General features: G+C 33.7%; 1 long non-coding RNA gene across 2 annotated transcripts; it reads right to left on the reverse strand.

Moving 5' to 3' along the window:
* Window positions 1–3,313: 3,313 nt before the first annotated feature.
* On the reverse strand, window positions 3,314–14,016 carry LOC135835295 (uncharacterized). 2 transcript variants are annotated; one of them, XR_010556855.1, is made up of 5 exons: window positions 13,698–14,016; window positions 13,302–13,409; window positions 13,038–13,153; window positions 4,910–5,049; window positions 3,314–3,846 (listed from the first exon to the last, which is right to left on the reverse strand). It is a non-coding gene; the product is annotated as an uncharacterized LOC135835295 (long non-coding RNA). The 2 variants fall into 2 exon arrangements; XR_010556854.1 differs by having other exon boundaries at window positions 13,280–13,409.
* Window positions 14,017–16,997: the final 2,981 nt, after the last annotated feature.

Below are 16,997 nucleotides of genomic sequence, written 5' to 3' on the forward strand. Positions count from 1 at the left end.
TATACCTATTCGCTACATATGTAGGTAGGCTAATTTCCAGCACATTACGAGATGTGCTTAATTAACGCCTCGCATTTGTAGTATGTACCTAGGTAGATACTCGTATTTGGTTATTAAAAATGGCGTGAAACGAACCTTACTAGGTTATCTTATCACTGTCAAGGTCAATCTACCTTCCATCGATGACCAAAAAGAAAAAAAATTCCACTGTAAATATTCGGTCAATAAAACCATTACTTAATTCACGGTCGACTAACGTCGTCGTCGTCGTCGTTGTCGTCGTGTTAGAAATGGAAAGTGAAAATACCACATAGGTATATAGGTAAGGTACGGGTTGAGCCGAAACACATACAAAAAAAATCACAAATACTTACGAGTAATATTGTCTCTCATGTGGCACTTGACAATGATCTCGACCGAGTGATGAAGATGAAGAGAGGGCAGCAAAAAAAAAAAAAAAAAAAAAAAAAAAACGCGATGAAAAATTAAGCCTTGGTTGACGATGACTCTGGCTCATGTGGCCAGTTAATTACCATAATATAGAAAGGCCAGCGTGTTATTTAATTAATAAAACGGTTAAATACATTGTTTGTATTCGTCGTAATCCTCGAAATTTAGAGAAAGCATACAATTATATTACGAGTAAAACGACGAATAGACGGGTAAAGTTGTGTATTACACGGCGTTTACCAATCTAAACATAAACATATATGCTATAGTAAGTACATATAATATAGGTAGAAGAAGGTACAAGCAACTGAATTGTCGATGATTAAATGAACACGACGCGAAACAATCATAGTCGTAATCGCTGTTCCCCTTCGAAAAATTTCACGCGTGTGTAAATTTTTCTATACGTAACCTGCAGGTAGGTAATATAAAAATGGTGACCGGAAAAGTATACAACATATTATACGTAATTACCTACGTATAAATTATGACAATGAAAAATCCACTTGCACCTTTGGACAAGAGCACCACATAAATCAAGGAAAAAAAAGTAAAGAGGGATTATTCGACGACAAATATGGAGGACAAGAATGAGAGGAAATGAGCCATTTGTGAGGGTTGTGTGCATAATGCATTACGAATACGAACAGATGAAGGTAGAGGCAATAGCAGATACTTGAACTTGACCCTACTGGATAATTTTTTCTAGAAATGATAATGGGGAAGAAAAAATCACAAGCAGTATTTCAATGGTCAATTTTCAAAAAAAGTGACCACCTCTACAGCATATCAAAAAAGTTGAAAAGAAAATAAAAGTTGAAAAGTCACAAATTAATTCCAATTTCTAGAACAAAAAAATATATTGATCATTTTGAAATTGATCTATACACCACTTTAAGCTTCTACCCTTTGAAATTGTTGGATTTTATGAATAGATAGATCCAGAAAAAGTGATGCTTAGAGCGCCCCCCCCCCTTAGGAAAAAATAGATAAGAACTTGAAAACAGAAATTCAGAATTCTTCCAAAATGTTTTTTTTTCAGTCTTTCCTCCCAACACCTTATTTAACGTTACTCATCGTGTAAAGAGTCCAGCCTCCCAAAATTGAAAAAAAAATTAAAAATCGAATAAAACTCTAAAGTCTGTGAAAAATTCTCAATTTTTTTCGAAATGAGTACTTAATTCCTCTAAATAGTTCTCAAAAAGTCGAATTCACACCCTGTATAGAGCATTACAAGGGTGGAGAAAAAAAATCAAAAAAAAAGAAAGAAAAAATTCAAAATTCCCGTTTTTGTGTCAACATTACTTTAAACATCCCCTTTTTTCCAAAAAACAAAAAAACTTCAGTACTCAAAACAACAAGAGTATTAATCTCCATATCATTTGAAACACTCAAGGTTGAAAAAAATTGGAAAAAATTATATAATAAATAATTAGAAGTACAATCATACACCTAGCAAACGTTTTCAAAAATTATCTCCAATAAGAAAATGATTATCTACATTATTTTTCAACCCTTAAATAATAAAATAGATCATCAATAAATTAGTTTTAAAATGGAGAGTGTAAGAAAACATTGATCAGGTAGCCAAAGAAACATTTTCATTAAAAAAAAAAAAAAAAAAAAAAAAATGGTCATGTGAAGGAATTCTGAAACACATTTCCGGAATGGGTTCGTATACAAGAGGACAAATATTCTTTTAAGAGGCGAGTCCAGGCATCGTAGCCAAATTTTTCTAACAAAAAGTGACTTTAGTGACTTTCAGTGAAAAAAGTGACCAAAAAAGTGACCAATTTTCATCGAAAAACAAAAAAAAAACGTTCAATAAGAAATCGGTACACCTGAAATTCGTTACTTTGTTCTCCTCGGCTCCACAGGAAATCCATTTTTTTTTTCAATGTGAGAACGTGTACTTCATTTTTTTACTTTTAAAATTTTAGAACTTGAATGACGTTTTTTTGAAGGATGTTGATTTTGAAAATGAAAAAAAAAACAGGTCTAAACGAGGGCGAAAGCTCTTGAAAATTTGTATTTCGAGATGCCTAAAAACGATGTTTTTTTGCGAGGAGCTTACTTTATGGCTTTAAAACTTGATGTAAAAAAAAATAAATTTCCATCTTGATTTCGTAAAAGAAAAGAAAATAAGCCCGAGCGAAGCGAGGGCAAAAGCTTTTGAAAATTGATGTTTCGAAAAGTAAAAATTTGTGTTTTTTGAAATTGTTTACTTAATACAGAAAATTCGCATAAAATCCTTTGAAAAGGAGTAAAAAAAAAAGATAATTTGGATAAAAAACGTTTTTTTTCCATTAAAAACAAAAAAAATCAAAAAAGTGACTTTTTTGGAAGAAAAAGTGACCCGCTACGATGTCTGGGCTAGTCAATTTTTTTCTAAACAAGATTATTTAGTGCAAATTGGATATAAAAATTAAAAACACTAAAAAAAAATGTTTGTGAATTATTCATTTTTTTTGGACTTGAAAAAACTCATGTTGAAGAGATGATGCGAACTAATGTTAATTGAGAGGATCATGGGAGATTTTTCTCTCACAAAAGAGCTACATATTTACAGAACAGTTCTGAATTCTGATGCACAGATTGTGAATTTTCAAAAGTAATTTTACAATCAGGTATATGATATTTTTGAAATTTTCTGACTCGCTTGAGTAGAGCTCTCAACGAAACTTCATTTTAAATTGGAGCTAAAAATTTTGGATAAATTAATTTGGAATACAGGAGCTGCTGAAATAACATGCCATGCTGCAAATACATTGATAAGAGGACTGTCGTGAGGGGGAGGGGTGTTAGTGAATTTTATTCACAAAATACTCACAAAATGTTCAAAAAACAAAAATTAATTTTTTCCTCACATTTGAAGAAGTTTGCCTTCATCTTTAAAGCTGGAATAAAATTACGATCTTTGACTTCGTTTAAAAAATTAAAAGAATCGCACAAAAATCGATAACACATGAAAGTTTTATTGTGGCAGAAAAAGTAGATACGTAAGGTTTTAAAAAATGAAAACATAATAGCAAAAAAAATAAAATTTGAACATTTCTCTCGAATAGGTATAGAAAATATTTGATTTATTGATTTTATTTTCCATGGCTTTAAATCCGCTCACCAAAACTCAATTTTCAGCTGCCTAAATTGATTTTCAGAATTTTTGGAAAAATTCCAAAAACTCCGGATGAATTGAAAATCGCGCTGAAGGCTCCAAAATAGCTCCAAATGGTGAAACTCGGATCAAGGGCGAGGGGTGTTGGTGATTTTAGACAAGTTACAGTCACTCGTGCCAATTTCAGAAATTTCCCATCGAACAATAAATTTTGGATTTTTTGATTTTCTTTCTACACAAGTTTGCTGGACAAAAAAACACACTGAATGAAGGATGTCCACCTGGAATGAGATTAACATTCTACAAAAATTCAATCAAACACATTTCAACAGCTTGCCAAGATTTTTAAAAAAAATAATTATTAATTGATGTGATGCAGTTCTGAGTTATTAGTTTGAATTTTTACTCCATTAGAGAGATTCTAGAAGCTTTCATGGGGACTCAAAATCAAAAAACTGAGTTCATATTCGTGCTCAGCATTTATTTGAAAACACACTAATTGACGATTGGTACTAATTGATCAAGATTTCGACTCCATTTAGAGGAAGTGGGCTGGAGGCTGGAGATTTCATGTTAATTTTTTTTTTAGAAATTTTGAACAAAAGGAGGGAGCTATTTATTAAAGATTACCTAACATCAAAAATATTCTACGATACTGCCTTATTTTGAAAATCTAAGCTTCAGTTGAAAATTTCTACATTCAATTTCTGAAAACAAAATATGAAAGTTCTAAAATCTTTCAATGTTTTTCAAAATGAATGCAAATAATCCAATTATTGTAAAATATAGGCTACTTGAAAGTTTAGGAAGTGTGGCGGAGAACAGAGAAGTCAAAATTGGTGAGACCAAAAAAGTAGGACCTAAAACAATTCATTGAATCGAGATCTGAAATTTTCAACATGTTAATTTGGGCTCATTAGGCCACCAGTAACCTGTAGCCCAGTTCTTCAAAATTCGCAAAAATGCAAAATTGACCTACTAGTCGACTACATTATTTGAATTACCTACATACAAATTGGAAGAGGGGCAACAATTTTTTTTTTTTTAAAGACATGAATTTTTCTCATTTAGAACAATTTTTTTCATTTTTAATTACTTACTTATCTTCTGACTATCCCCCTTAATTTTAAATACAATTAAAATTATTATGGAAATCAATTTTCGTTTCGGTTCCAAAAATCAAGGCCTGCTTCTCTCAAGAAAATCAAAGATCATGATCAAGAAATAAAAATACTTACACCTGGACACACACCAAGAAAACTTATAAACTAAATGAAACCGGTAAAAATTAAAACCAAAACCGTAAAAATAACACAATTTAAAAAAAATTGCCGGTCAACTCACGTCACGTAAAGTACTCGTGTTCGAATAAAATTGCCATCTTCCTTCTACTTCGATCTTGGATGATGTTCAATCGTCATAATTTTAAACAAATGCCACCCTTCTGCGTCAAATTCCACTTCACATTCGACATTCAGCAACGTCTGAAACCAGTTCAATAATTTTTATCGTTACAGATAATAAAAGTAAATTATACCAGACGATTAACACACGCTACACTAAAGTACTACATTTATTCCTAGTACTATAGTAGGTACCTATACCTATCCTAACAAGTTCACGTAAAAATAATTCGCTACTTAGGGGATAAAAAAATGCAGACAGGTACATATTTCGATGATCAACGTATAGGTAGTACAATTGACCCGTGTCCACTTACACTTTATATCATTAAATTGTATCAGTTGTTAATCGTTCGTTGGAGTTGAATCGGGTGCTAGAGTCTTTCTGATTTTGTGATTCAGGTGGTAATCCGACACAAATGCGCCGGGTTTTACAAATAACTCAATAAATTAAACAACAAAAAAAAAAGACGAATTGTAACCAAAACACATCTTAATCGGGTATAAAGAAGCAGTGGCTGGATGAAAAAGTAACCCAGTGTAGAGCTGTATAGGTACGCGAAATCACTTAATCAATCAGAGAAGTACGATTTACGTCATTACGTCGAGACGAGTGGCGGACGCAGGAGGAACATGTGGCACGAGGAAATCCATGAATCATGTAAGTGAGAAAAACGATAAGAAAAATGATCGGTAACTTAATCCAAATTGTCATCGCGTCAAAATGCCGTTTCGGTGCTCATTGATGGTAACCTACGACGTCATTAAGCCATCAAAATAAAAAACTACATACGTAAAAACAAATTACACTCGGTAGTACGATTTAACGCTATCGCATTAAGCATTACGAGTACATGCTGATGCTACTCGTACTACCGTACTTGGCCGCCATTCACGATCGATCGATCAACGGCGTGTTTCTTGCTCTTTTTTTCGTCAAGTTAACTGGCTCGAGTGGTAGGTAAAGGTATACGCGTACATAGTGACACATCTTCTCACACAGCGCGTATTTGTTGACCTGTAAACGCGCGTATTCGTCATTAAGATCAACGGCTGCGATTCTGCGTGCGACGACGTCTCGGTTGTTGATTCTGTTGAATGGTCGTGTAGCGTATTGTAGACGAAAACGAATACGAGCACTATGAGAATTCGAGTAGATATCTGCTACTCTGGCGTGATCAAAGATGTCTCATTTTGCCAACCAGGTCGTATATTCGATGCTAATTAGAATAGATCGTGGACAGACATACGACGAGTACCTAAATGTGATGAGGTGATCACTCGAAGGTTTTACAGGGTCAAAGGCGATATCAGCGAAGATTCGTCACTTTGGTGACATTTTTTACGGACTGGTGTCCTCTTCGGTCCAGATTTACGGTGATGAATTGGACGTGCGAGTGTAGACTAAATCTGTCGTCTTGGTATAGGCTATGGTTTCCGCTGTTTGGATTTATGGAGTTGGTTCATAGGCTAAGTAGGGTTTTGATGGTGAGCACGAATGTTCTGATGGAATAGTCAGCGACGTCATTTGATATTTTTTTTACGAAGACTATGCAACTCATATTGGAGCCTCCGGGACTATTTTCCAAAATTGATGAGTCAGCTGCAGTTCGATGAAATCTCTGAAACGATTGATTAAATTACTACAGTTCTTGGAATAATCAATGGTGTTACAGTAATCGTAATAGGTGAAATCGTTTTAATTCGACGTTGATACGTTGGAGGAATCTCTCATCTCTGCCATAGAATGACTAATGTTCCAGTAGAATTGCTCAAGTGATCGCTTAGATTACTGGGAATATATCTAAGATCGTCACCTTCTGGTAGAAGTCTGCAAGGTACTTAGCTTCTTACTATGGTGCAGGTGGAGTTTTTAATTTAGCTGCAGGATCTTTACTAAAATCACCAACGACAAATTAAGGGTGATTGGAGCCTTTCTGGAATTTTTATGGACTCGTTATTAAATTGAAGATTTTTTCTGCAGTCGATTGCGTTCTCGCTAAAGTCTGAATTCTAAGAATCCAACCCGAAATTTCTGGAATTGGCGTAGGAATCTTAACGGAATACATCAAATTGTTCTCAAAATGAATACCAAGTTCCCCCAGAGATACTGATCATACAAAAATGCTTTTATAGACCTACTCGCTGATCAAAAAAAAAATGAAATGATATAAAATTCAAAAAAAAAAATCATTTTTGACTAAAAATTGTTTTAAATAATTCTCTTTTTAAGAAAAAAAACTCTCCCCTAAACCCCTAATTTTTGAAAAATTCTTTTAATTTCTTTTTTTTCATAATTCTGGGGCTGGGTATTTTTACAGTACGAGTAGAATCAACCAAGAATTTTTAAAGAAATTTTGACACCGAAATTAAACATTAAAAAAATCCCGAATATCATTTTTTGGGGGCTTCACACAGAAGGATCAATTTAACTTTTGGAGAACCAGGGAATATTTTTTTGAATAAGGTGTTATTCAGTAAAATTACTGATGCATGAACAGCTGATGATTCAAAAAAATCAACCACTTTACATATTTTTTTTCAATAGGGCGGGAGGAGCCAGGAGGAGGAGGAGAAGGAGGAGGAGGAAGTTCTGCACAAGGAATTAGGAAACCAACATCAAGAGTTTTTTTCTCTTTCTTTCTTTCAATAAGGTTATTAAGGAAAATTTTGACAGAAAATGCAGAAATATTGAGAATTTTTTAAAAACATTTTTAATCACATTTTTTGAAAAGATTTAGCAAGGATGGAAAGCTAGCTAAAAGCTAAAAGCTCGAAGCTGAAAGTTGACGACTTTTGGGGCTTTTTGAAAGCCAAAAGCTAGCCAGAACTGTATGATTGAAAAGCTAAAAGCTAGCCAAAAACTTTGTTTGTTCAGCTTGTTTTTAACTTTTTTGCAAATTCAATCAAGGATGAGGCCCCCCAAACGATTTTTTTTGGGTCCTGGTTTCGAGGCTTGGGCTTTCAATCAAAAATTTATTAGGTCTTGGGCTTGGATTGGGACCAGGAAACTTTGGGTTTGGGTTTCAGGGCTCAGTGTCCAGGACTTGAATGAAGTGTTCAGGGCTTTCCGGGGCTTTTCTGGGCTTGAAATTGAGGGGTTCCATGGAAAAGGGGCTTTGGTAACTTTTTTTTTAATTCACAATTTTGAATGTATTAAAAATTTTCTTCATTAATTTGCCATATTCAGTGATATTGAACTGTTCTTCCATGAAAAAAAAAAACGAATTGGAAAATGTTACCTTGTAGAAAAATAAGTCCATTTGAACTTATAAAAATCAGTGAAAAAAAATTGACCAAGGCTCCTTTTCCATAAAGCCCTCCAAATTGCAATTTTAATGAAAGTAAAATCTTATTTGATTTTCTGTTGAAAAAAAAAACAACATTCTAAGGGAAGATTCTGATGGCATTTTTCAAAATTATTTGAATGGAACAGTTTTTTTTTTTAAAATCAGAATTAAATTTTTTTGGAATTCTTAATTATTATTGTCCAAATTTTTTAAGTATCATTTTTCAAAGAACAATGAACTACCTACAGAATATTATAAATAGATGTACTTACCAAAAACTTCTCGAAATAGATATTAAAACTTTTTGCTGAAGCATAGTTGTAAATTTTTTTTTGAAAATTATCTCTTTTGACTTTTAAAGTTTTGAGATGCACAGAACGGCAATTACAATAGTAATTTACAAAATTTACACAAGCCCCGAAAAGCCCAGTTTGGGTTTTGGGGCTCACGTTCGGGGCTTGGTTTTCAGAGGAAAAGGTTTCGGGGCTTTGAGCAAGGACTTTGTAGGTTACAGTTTTCAAGGTTTTGGGGCTTGGACATTCGGACTTCAAGGAAATAATCGGGGCTTTTTCGGGTTTCGGGTCCTAGTCCTGGGCCGGGCCTCATCCCTAAATTCATTTGGTTCAGTTTTTGTTTGAGTTATTTTTCAATTTTCACTTTTTACTTTTCTCCTTTTTTCAGTTTTTTCGTTTCTTCCCCGTTGTGGTTGAGTTTCCATTTTATATCTCAATTCACCTCGTAAAAAAATTGAAAAGCCGGAAGCTGAAAGCTAAAAGCTAAAAGCAAAAAGCCAATAAAGGATTTTTGAAAACTAAAAATTAGCCATTAGAAAGCTTTACAAATTTAAAAAGCCAAAAGCTAAAGCTTGAGTTTTAAAATTTTTTAGGCGCTTAAAGCTATAAAGCCAAAAATTTTATCTTTCAGCTTGCCATTCTTGGATTTTGGAAACTCTTGGCAAAACATAATTATTAGTCAAGGGCTAAAATTTTCAAGAGATTTTTTAAATAAAAATTTGACAATTTTGGGATGTAGGATTAGTAGAACGAAAAAAGTTCATACTTAAGTATGAATAAAGACCAAGGACCACCTCATTCTTTACTCCTGCTAAATAATTGCATGAGAATGGAGAAAATTGGAAATATTATTATTAGGTAACTTTCAGTGCCTGATTTAAAAAAAAAAAAAAAAAAAAAACTATTTGATGCCACTGTTTATTTTTGCTACCTAACTTGAGTAAAATCCTTGATGATAAGAAAAAATGTCGGCGAAGACAAAAAATTGAGATACATCACACATTGCGCAATAAAGTTTTGCAAATGACAAATTTTTGAAAAATTTCGAATTTTGCTCTTGATAAAATATCAAAATTTGATCCCATTGAGGTAGAAAATGAAATTTGGTTCACAACTTACTGGGTAATTAGCCCAGTCAAAATGCAATTTGACCCAAACATAATTACGATCAAAGGTTTTTTGGCGAATATTGTGTAGAATGGTGTGCTGAACAACAACCACCCAAAATCAGTTTTTTGTCAAAAACTTCTGAAATATTAACTTTTGAGTAAAATTAGCTCAGTGAAGATTTTATGTCCTCTCCAATACCTATCAAAAATGAGCTGTCAACCAACTCCCTAGCCTCAAGAAGGGTGGTGCTACGACCCCTCAAAGCGCCATGATTTTAATAACTTATATCACATTTTTGACATTTTTTATAACTTGGGACATGGAACCTGTTCTAATTGATTAAATTGAGTCAAACTTGGGGAATGGGATCCTTTTGAATGCTAGAGTTGACCTCTGCAGTGGGGAAGGTCAAAGTTGAAAATTACCGAGACGTCATTTTGGGGGAAGGGGGCATAATATGACCCCAAATTGATGAAAAGGGTCCAAAATCGTACACTTGGTTAGTATCCCTATTGTGATCAACACATCCAAATTTCAGCTTCCTAGATCATCCCCACACTTCTTAAGGTGAAAAAAAAAACGAAAATAGGGGCAAAATAAGGAAATTATTTTTCGTCAAATGGGGTGGGGATGACCTAGGAAGCTGAAATTTGGATATGTTGATCACAATGGGAGTACTGACCAATGGTACGATTTTGGACCCTTTTCATCCATTTAAGGTCATATTATGCCCCTCCAAAAAAATGGCCTTTTGGTAATTTACAACTTTGACTCTCCCCACTCCAGAGGTGAACTCTAGCTCCCAAAAGGATCCCATTCCCCAAGTTTGACTCAATTTAATCAATTAGAACAGGTTCCATGTTCCAAGTTATAAAAAATGTCAAAAATGTGATAATATTATTAAAATCATGGCGCCTTGAGGGGTCGTAGCGCCACCTCCCTTGAGGCTAGGGAGTTGGTCGATAGCTCATTTGATAGGTATTGGAGAGGACATAAAATCATCATTAAGCTCATTCTACTCAAAAGTTGATATTTTAGAAGTTTTTGACAAAAAACTGATTTTGGGGTGCTTTATATTGATCCACTGTGGTGGGGTTAGCTCGTGGTGTAGGGGCGGCGACTTTTGGTGGCAGTTCAAAGATTCTTTGGAGCCCCTAACGTTAACCCCATGTTCCTAATCAGCTTCAATTATTTGATCCTAAAAAAATAATTTTGTAAAATTGTCTGAATTGATCAAACATGTCGTAAAAAACAGTCAATTCGAGTTTCAAAAAAGCTAAATTTCATCTGGATCTTTTTAATGAAATTTTTCAAAAACCAGAAAATTCAAAAATTCGCGATGAGAGGCTTCTGACAACCATTTTGAGAAACTGACATCAATTAATTAGCGAGATTAAAAATACGATCCAATTTCATCTTCCTGCCTCGATTCGATTATAACGAACTTTGATCTTCGAATCCCTACAAAACTTTCTAACGAATTCTAAAAATAAATGACCCTACCCCCCCCCCTCCTTCATCAGAACTCACGAAAAAATAATTTTGAAATCACAACCGCAATCCGACAAACAAAATCGCAATCTCGATCAACAAAATTTCTATACCTATTACTTATGCTTCTAAGAAAAACCCAAAAACCAGTCCGATCGAACGGAACGAGCCTCTCTTACTAGAATTTTTATTAAGTCATCAACGAATAATTTATAATACCGCGATATTGCTCCGATTATCTATATCGAAACGTCTGAAAAAATATTTTGTTTTTACAGCCTGCCGCGTAATAAAAGTTGAAACTTTTTACCTTCATCTTCAAAAAGCAAAGCAGAAAAAACAATCTATAAATTACGATCATTTTTTAACGACATATTCGAATGCGAACAACATTAAGCGTTTGTAATAAAGCTCCGGAACATTTTAAACCACTTAACCAATACCTACCTATGTAGAGTTCTCTAAACGATGGTACCGCGCGTACCTACCAACGTAATCGCAGCTATGAACTTTGATGTGTTTTATAATTTCGAAATTGATGCAGAAAGAGAGCAACAGAGACAGAGAGAGAGAGAGAAACGAAGATGCATCTTTCATCGTCGTCGTCGGAACAACAACAAAGATTTAAATTATTCAAGGTGATCGAGGAAGAAGATTTTTTGACGTAGCCTAGTTACGTCTCTTCTTCGCGGTGTTCGGTCTCGTATAGGTAGGTATAGGTGAATTCATTTTTCGTCGTTTCTTGCCTTATATTTGTTGAGTAGCCTATTTAGCGGTCTGAATTGGTTTATATAGTGGTGGTCATCGTCTATGTATATCGTCCATCGTGTGTGTATAGCTTTGGTTTCACGTTGAGAATAATATTAGGTGTCGAATGTGACGTCTTATTCATCGAACAGATTATTTCGTAAGCCTTTGAATGAACTATCGTAAGAGATGATTTCTAAAATTCATCGACAGTAGCTGAATCTCATCAAACACCGGTACTATTCAGTTGATCTTCATCGTTATCCTAAACCCATGTTTAATACAATTCATTAATGATCACAAACACGTTCACAGCCAAGAATGTACGTTGACTTTGAAATCACCATACCTCACATGCGATATCCATCCATCCAGCGCTGACCATCTCATATGACTATTTTTTTCCTCGATTCATTATCGACCAATTAATATGCTATATATTAATCTGGATTATTCTTCGAATAATTCATCTTTAACGACATAACGGATACTTATTTGTCATGTATCACCGCCGCCGAGCGTTCTCGTAGATGCCAGGCTCGTTAAAGGCCTCATATGGTAAAAACATCTCGTCAGCTAGAGCTTCAGTCAACGATGAATTTGGTTTTGATTCGTTTAATGACGTCAATTTTTCTGAAATACCGGATTACTAGACCATCGCTAACGGTAGATGATTTTTTTTGCAAACTTGTTTTCCAGCAGCGGCGTAAGCTTATATACCTAGGCAATTGGAAAATCAAAAGTGGTCTTATGGTAACGGTAGCAAAGTACACGAAGGAATTACACCACGTTGTCGTGGCTTTTCACGTAACATAAGTCACTTAATATTATAACCAAGTGCACTCTCGCAATCAAAGGTCATCGGCTTCTTATCATTTGAAGATGCGCTCTCGTCAACAGCATCGGTTACTTTTGATCTATTACTCGGCTGTAATTAGATTCTACAATTGGATTGAAATCGACCGGTTAAACTTTATCGTAAACTTACCTACGATAATAAAATATACGACTAGCTGCATCTGGAGCTCGACTTAGTTACTCCACGAATACTTACCTACAACAATACCAACAATCTTTAGAAAAAAACGTTACGATTTGTATGCAAAATTACACAATTATTATATAGGTACTTTGTTACCTAGTTCGATGTGGTATCCTCGCCGTTGGTAGTTCATCGCCTAGCGTTACGATTACGTAAGGATGACATTACCTACTCGAAATTTGATTCAAACCGCCATCCATCTCGCCATGTACCTGAAGCAAAAAGAAAACACACAATGTGATTTTTTTTACTCCATTTTATAATACGATATTTTACGCTGGTGCCATCAAATAATAGAACGCAGCGTGATATGGAAACTTCGGCAATCACCAACCAACCATATGAATACCAAATACACACCCGTTAGCCATGAAAACTGTTACTTTCAAAATTGAATTGCTGCGATTGTTTATTGTAGCGTGACGATATTTGTAACAGTTTTTCTCATCGAAGCTTTTGGAGAAAAAACTAAAAAAAAAAAAAAAAAAAAAAACACACATTGTAACTTTATATACTTATTTCTGATGAATAAAGTTATCAACAATTAGATTTAGGTATAGGTATGTTCGAGATATTTCATCACGTAGGTAGGTATAAATAATCAGGAACAAATGTGTATCGGCTTTCGCTACCCACAGGCAGTGCACAAACCGAGTATTTTCACCAATTATACTGCTTTTACCCGATAAATATAACGAATAATTAAATTACTTTACACGTATTAATTAATATTCTACATATTATACTTATACTTACACTTATAGGCTGCAGCCGCGTTAACAATGTACGGGTATATTCTCGATCTCGAGTATAATTACTCCAATTTAACGACTGGCTGGGTGTCGAATGCGTAGACGTACAATATTATGTACTGTTGGTAGTTCGTATACATATATGTGTATAAATATTACGCAAATTGAAAATTCTTCCCGTTTATACCAGAGATGGATTCCCGTTGGCTTTTACGACTAGACATACGCGTGTTCAACAGCTTCACTTCAAATACCGCCATTTTACAACTGCATAAGGCTGGCGGCCGCACAGTGTTTATGGAGCTAGATGATACTTGGAATACCTATACACAAGAGAAACAAACAGATATCGGTATTGGTAATAAAATGTTCTTCCGATGAAGAGCGTATTCTTTGATAGACGAATGTGTTATGTGTTAGTTAAATGGTGTAATTTACGAGGGCATCAAACACTATATAAGTACGTTAAATTTGATATAAAATTCATTCGGTTCTGAGTATAGATATACTTACCTTACCTACTTGAATGTAGCAGTAGAGGTATTTCCGATAGAATTCAATACCGTGCGGCGATTTTATCACTTTGAGCGAGACATTGAGGTAGATGGTGGAGAAGTGTGATCATCCCGAATTAGGTAGGTAGGTAGGTATTCTTATTTCTATTGGCAAATGCATAAAGGTCAATGGAACTATTAATACGAGGGGATTTTAAAACTAATACAAAATTTATGATGATAGGTCTATTTCTACTTCTTCTACATGAATGATTTCAATTTCCAATAAGGTAAGAAGGAACATACCTATCTACTAGTCAACAAATAGTCGTTAATGGTTGAACTATACAACTTCAAATCGAACATCCTGATCTTCGAAGGTGAATTTTTGCAATGTGTTGGTGTTTTCCAGCGTCACGGAAGAATAATTATTTCAAATCTTCATCTCATTTCCAAACTGAAATCAAAATCAAAAATTGGAAAAAACAATATACAATTTTACAAAAACCAACAATAAGTAGGTAATCAACTTTCATGTTGAAGCACTACTCCGAATTTGGGCAAAACTCACCCAAGAGGTTGGTTTTGATGTAATTTAAAACCACCTCAAAGGCTCAAAAATTTTTTGAGTTGACCCCCACATCAAATTCAATATTTTCTATCTTTGGAAGGAATGGTCAAAATTCAAAAATTTTGAAATTTTCACAAGAAAAAGTCACTAGGCAGGTACGTTTTTTTTTTTTTTTTTTTCAAAGTCCCATGTAGGTATTTTGGTTTTTGGGGTGGACGAGTAAAGTACATATGGGGGGAGGGAGGGGTTGAGAATTTCAAAATTTTATTAAAATTTGGTTTTTTGTTGGAACTCAAAAATTTATACAACATGCTCAAAAAGGTCGAAAACGAGTTTTTTTCTATTTTTTAACTGTTTTTAAAAGCCTTTTCAAGGTCAATATTTTCAAAAACAATCGATTTTGAGCAGCGTAAAATACACGAAAATTATGATTTTTTTATTTCCAAGCCTCAAAAAGATGACGAACGTAGATCTCTTTAGATGTTTTCATGGGTTGGTCAATTATTTAGTACACATATTTACCTACACTAGTGAAAATTATTTTTACAATTTTTTCGCCCCCTTCTCCTGCCAAGTTTCTGAGTCCTATTTTTTTTTAATTTTCTGAAAATTTTAGCCCTCCATTTTGAAATTAAGTCGTTCAAGAAAACTGATCATTTTTTTGAAAGTGCGTTATTGAATTTTTCATTTTGAACATGATCAATCATACAAGATCGAAAATCGCAAATAAATCAATTTGGATTTCGATTATTCGATTTTCGATCATGATCAGTTTTTTGAAAGCGCGTTATTGAATTTTTCATTTTAAACATCATCAATTGCATCTGATCGAAAATCGCAAATAAATCGATTTGGAGTTCGATTATTCGATTTTCGATCATAATCAGTTTTTTGAAAGCGCTTTATTCGATCTTTCATTTCAAACGACATCAATTGTATCTGATCGAAAATTGCAAATAAATCGATTTTATGATTCGATTAATCGATTTTCAATCATGATCAGTTTTTTGAAAGCGCGTTATTGAACTTTTCGTTTTAAACAACATCAATTGTATCTGGTCAAAAATCGAAAATAAATCGATTTTATGATTCGATTAATCGATTTTCGATCATGATCAGTTTTTTGAAAGCGTGTTGTTGAATTTTTCATTTTTAACATGATCAATCATACAAGATCAAAAATCGCAAATAAATCGATTTTATGATTCGATTAATCAATTTTCGATCATGATCAGTTTTTTTGAAAGCGCGTTATTGAATTTTTCATTTTTAACATGATCAATCATACCATACAAGATCGAAAATCGCAATTAAATCGATTTGGTGTTCGGCTAATCGATTTTCGATCATGATCAGCTTTTTTGAAAGCGCGTTATTAAATTTTTTATTTTAAACATCATCAATTGCATCTGATCGAAAATCGCAAAGAAATCGATTCGGAGTTCGATTAATCAATTTTCGATCATGATCAGTTTTTTGAAAGCGCGTTATTGAATTTTTCATTTTAAACATCATCAATTGTATCTGATCAAAAATCGAAAATAAATCGATTTTATGATTCTATTAATCGATTTTCTGATTCGATTAATCAATTTTCTGATTCGATTAATCGATTTTCGATCATGATCAGTTTTTTTGAAAGCGCGTTATTGAATTTTTCATTTTTAACATGATCAATCATACAAGATCAAAAATCGCAAATAAATCGATTTGGTGTTCGGCTAATCGATTTTCGATCATGATTAGCTTTTTTGAAAGCGCGTTATTGAATTTTTTATTTTAAACATCATCAATTGTATCTGATCGAAAATCACAAATAAATCGATAGGTACCTAGGTATGTTATCTCTTAAGGTGTAACTGAATTTTTTGGGAAAATGTCCACTTATCACAACCCTACCTAGCGACTTTTTTTTTGTAAAAATGCGAAAATTTTGTAGGTACCATTTATCCTCTCCACAGATAAAAGAAATTGAATTTTGACCATCTAACAGACAGCCATATTACTTAGACTAGAATGGCGTACTGTTGGAGGCTTTTTTCTATAAGCACGCAAAGTAACTCAAGTTGAGGACAAAAATTAATAAAGTAGACAATTTGAAAAAAATTACGTTTTTTTCTCCATTTTGAAAAAATTAGAACAGAAAGTTTTTCCAACTCGAGCTACTGTTTTATGAATGAAAAAGCTGATTACCATGAATTTTAATAATGTATCGTAATTTTCGGGAAAATCAAGTCTC

Source organism: Planococcus citri, chromosome 2 (assembly GCF_950023065.1).
Source record: "Planococcus citri chromosome 2, ihPlaCitr1.1, whole genome shotgun sequence".
Lineage (NCBI taxonomy): Eukaryota > Metazoa > Arthropoda > Insecta > Hemiptera > Pseudococcidae > Planococcus > Planococcus citri.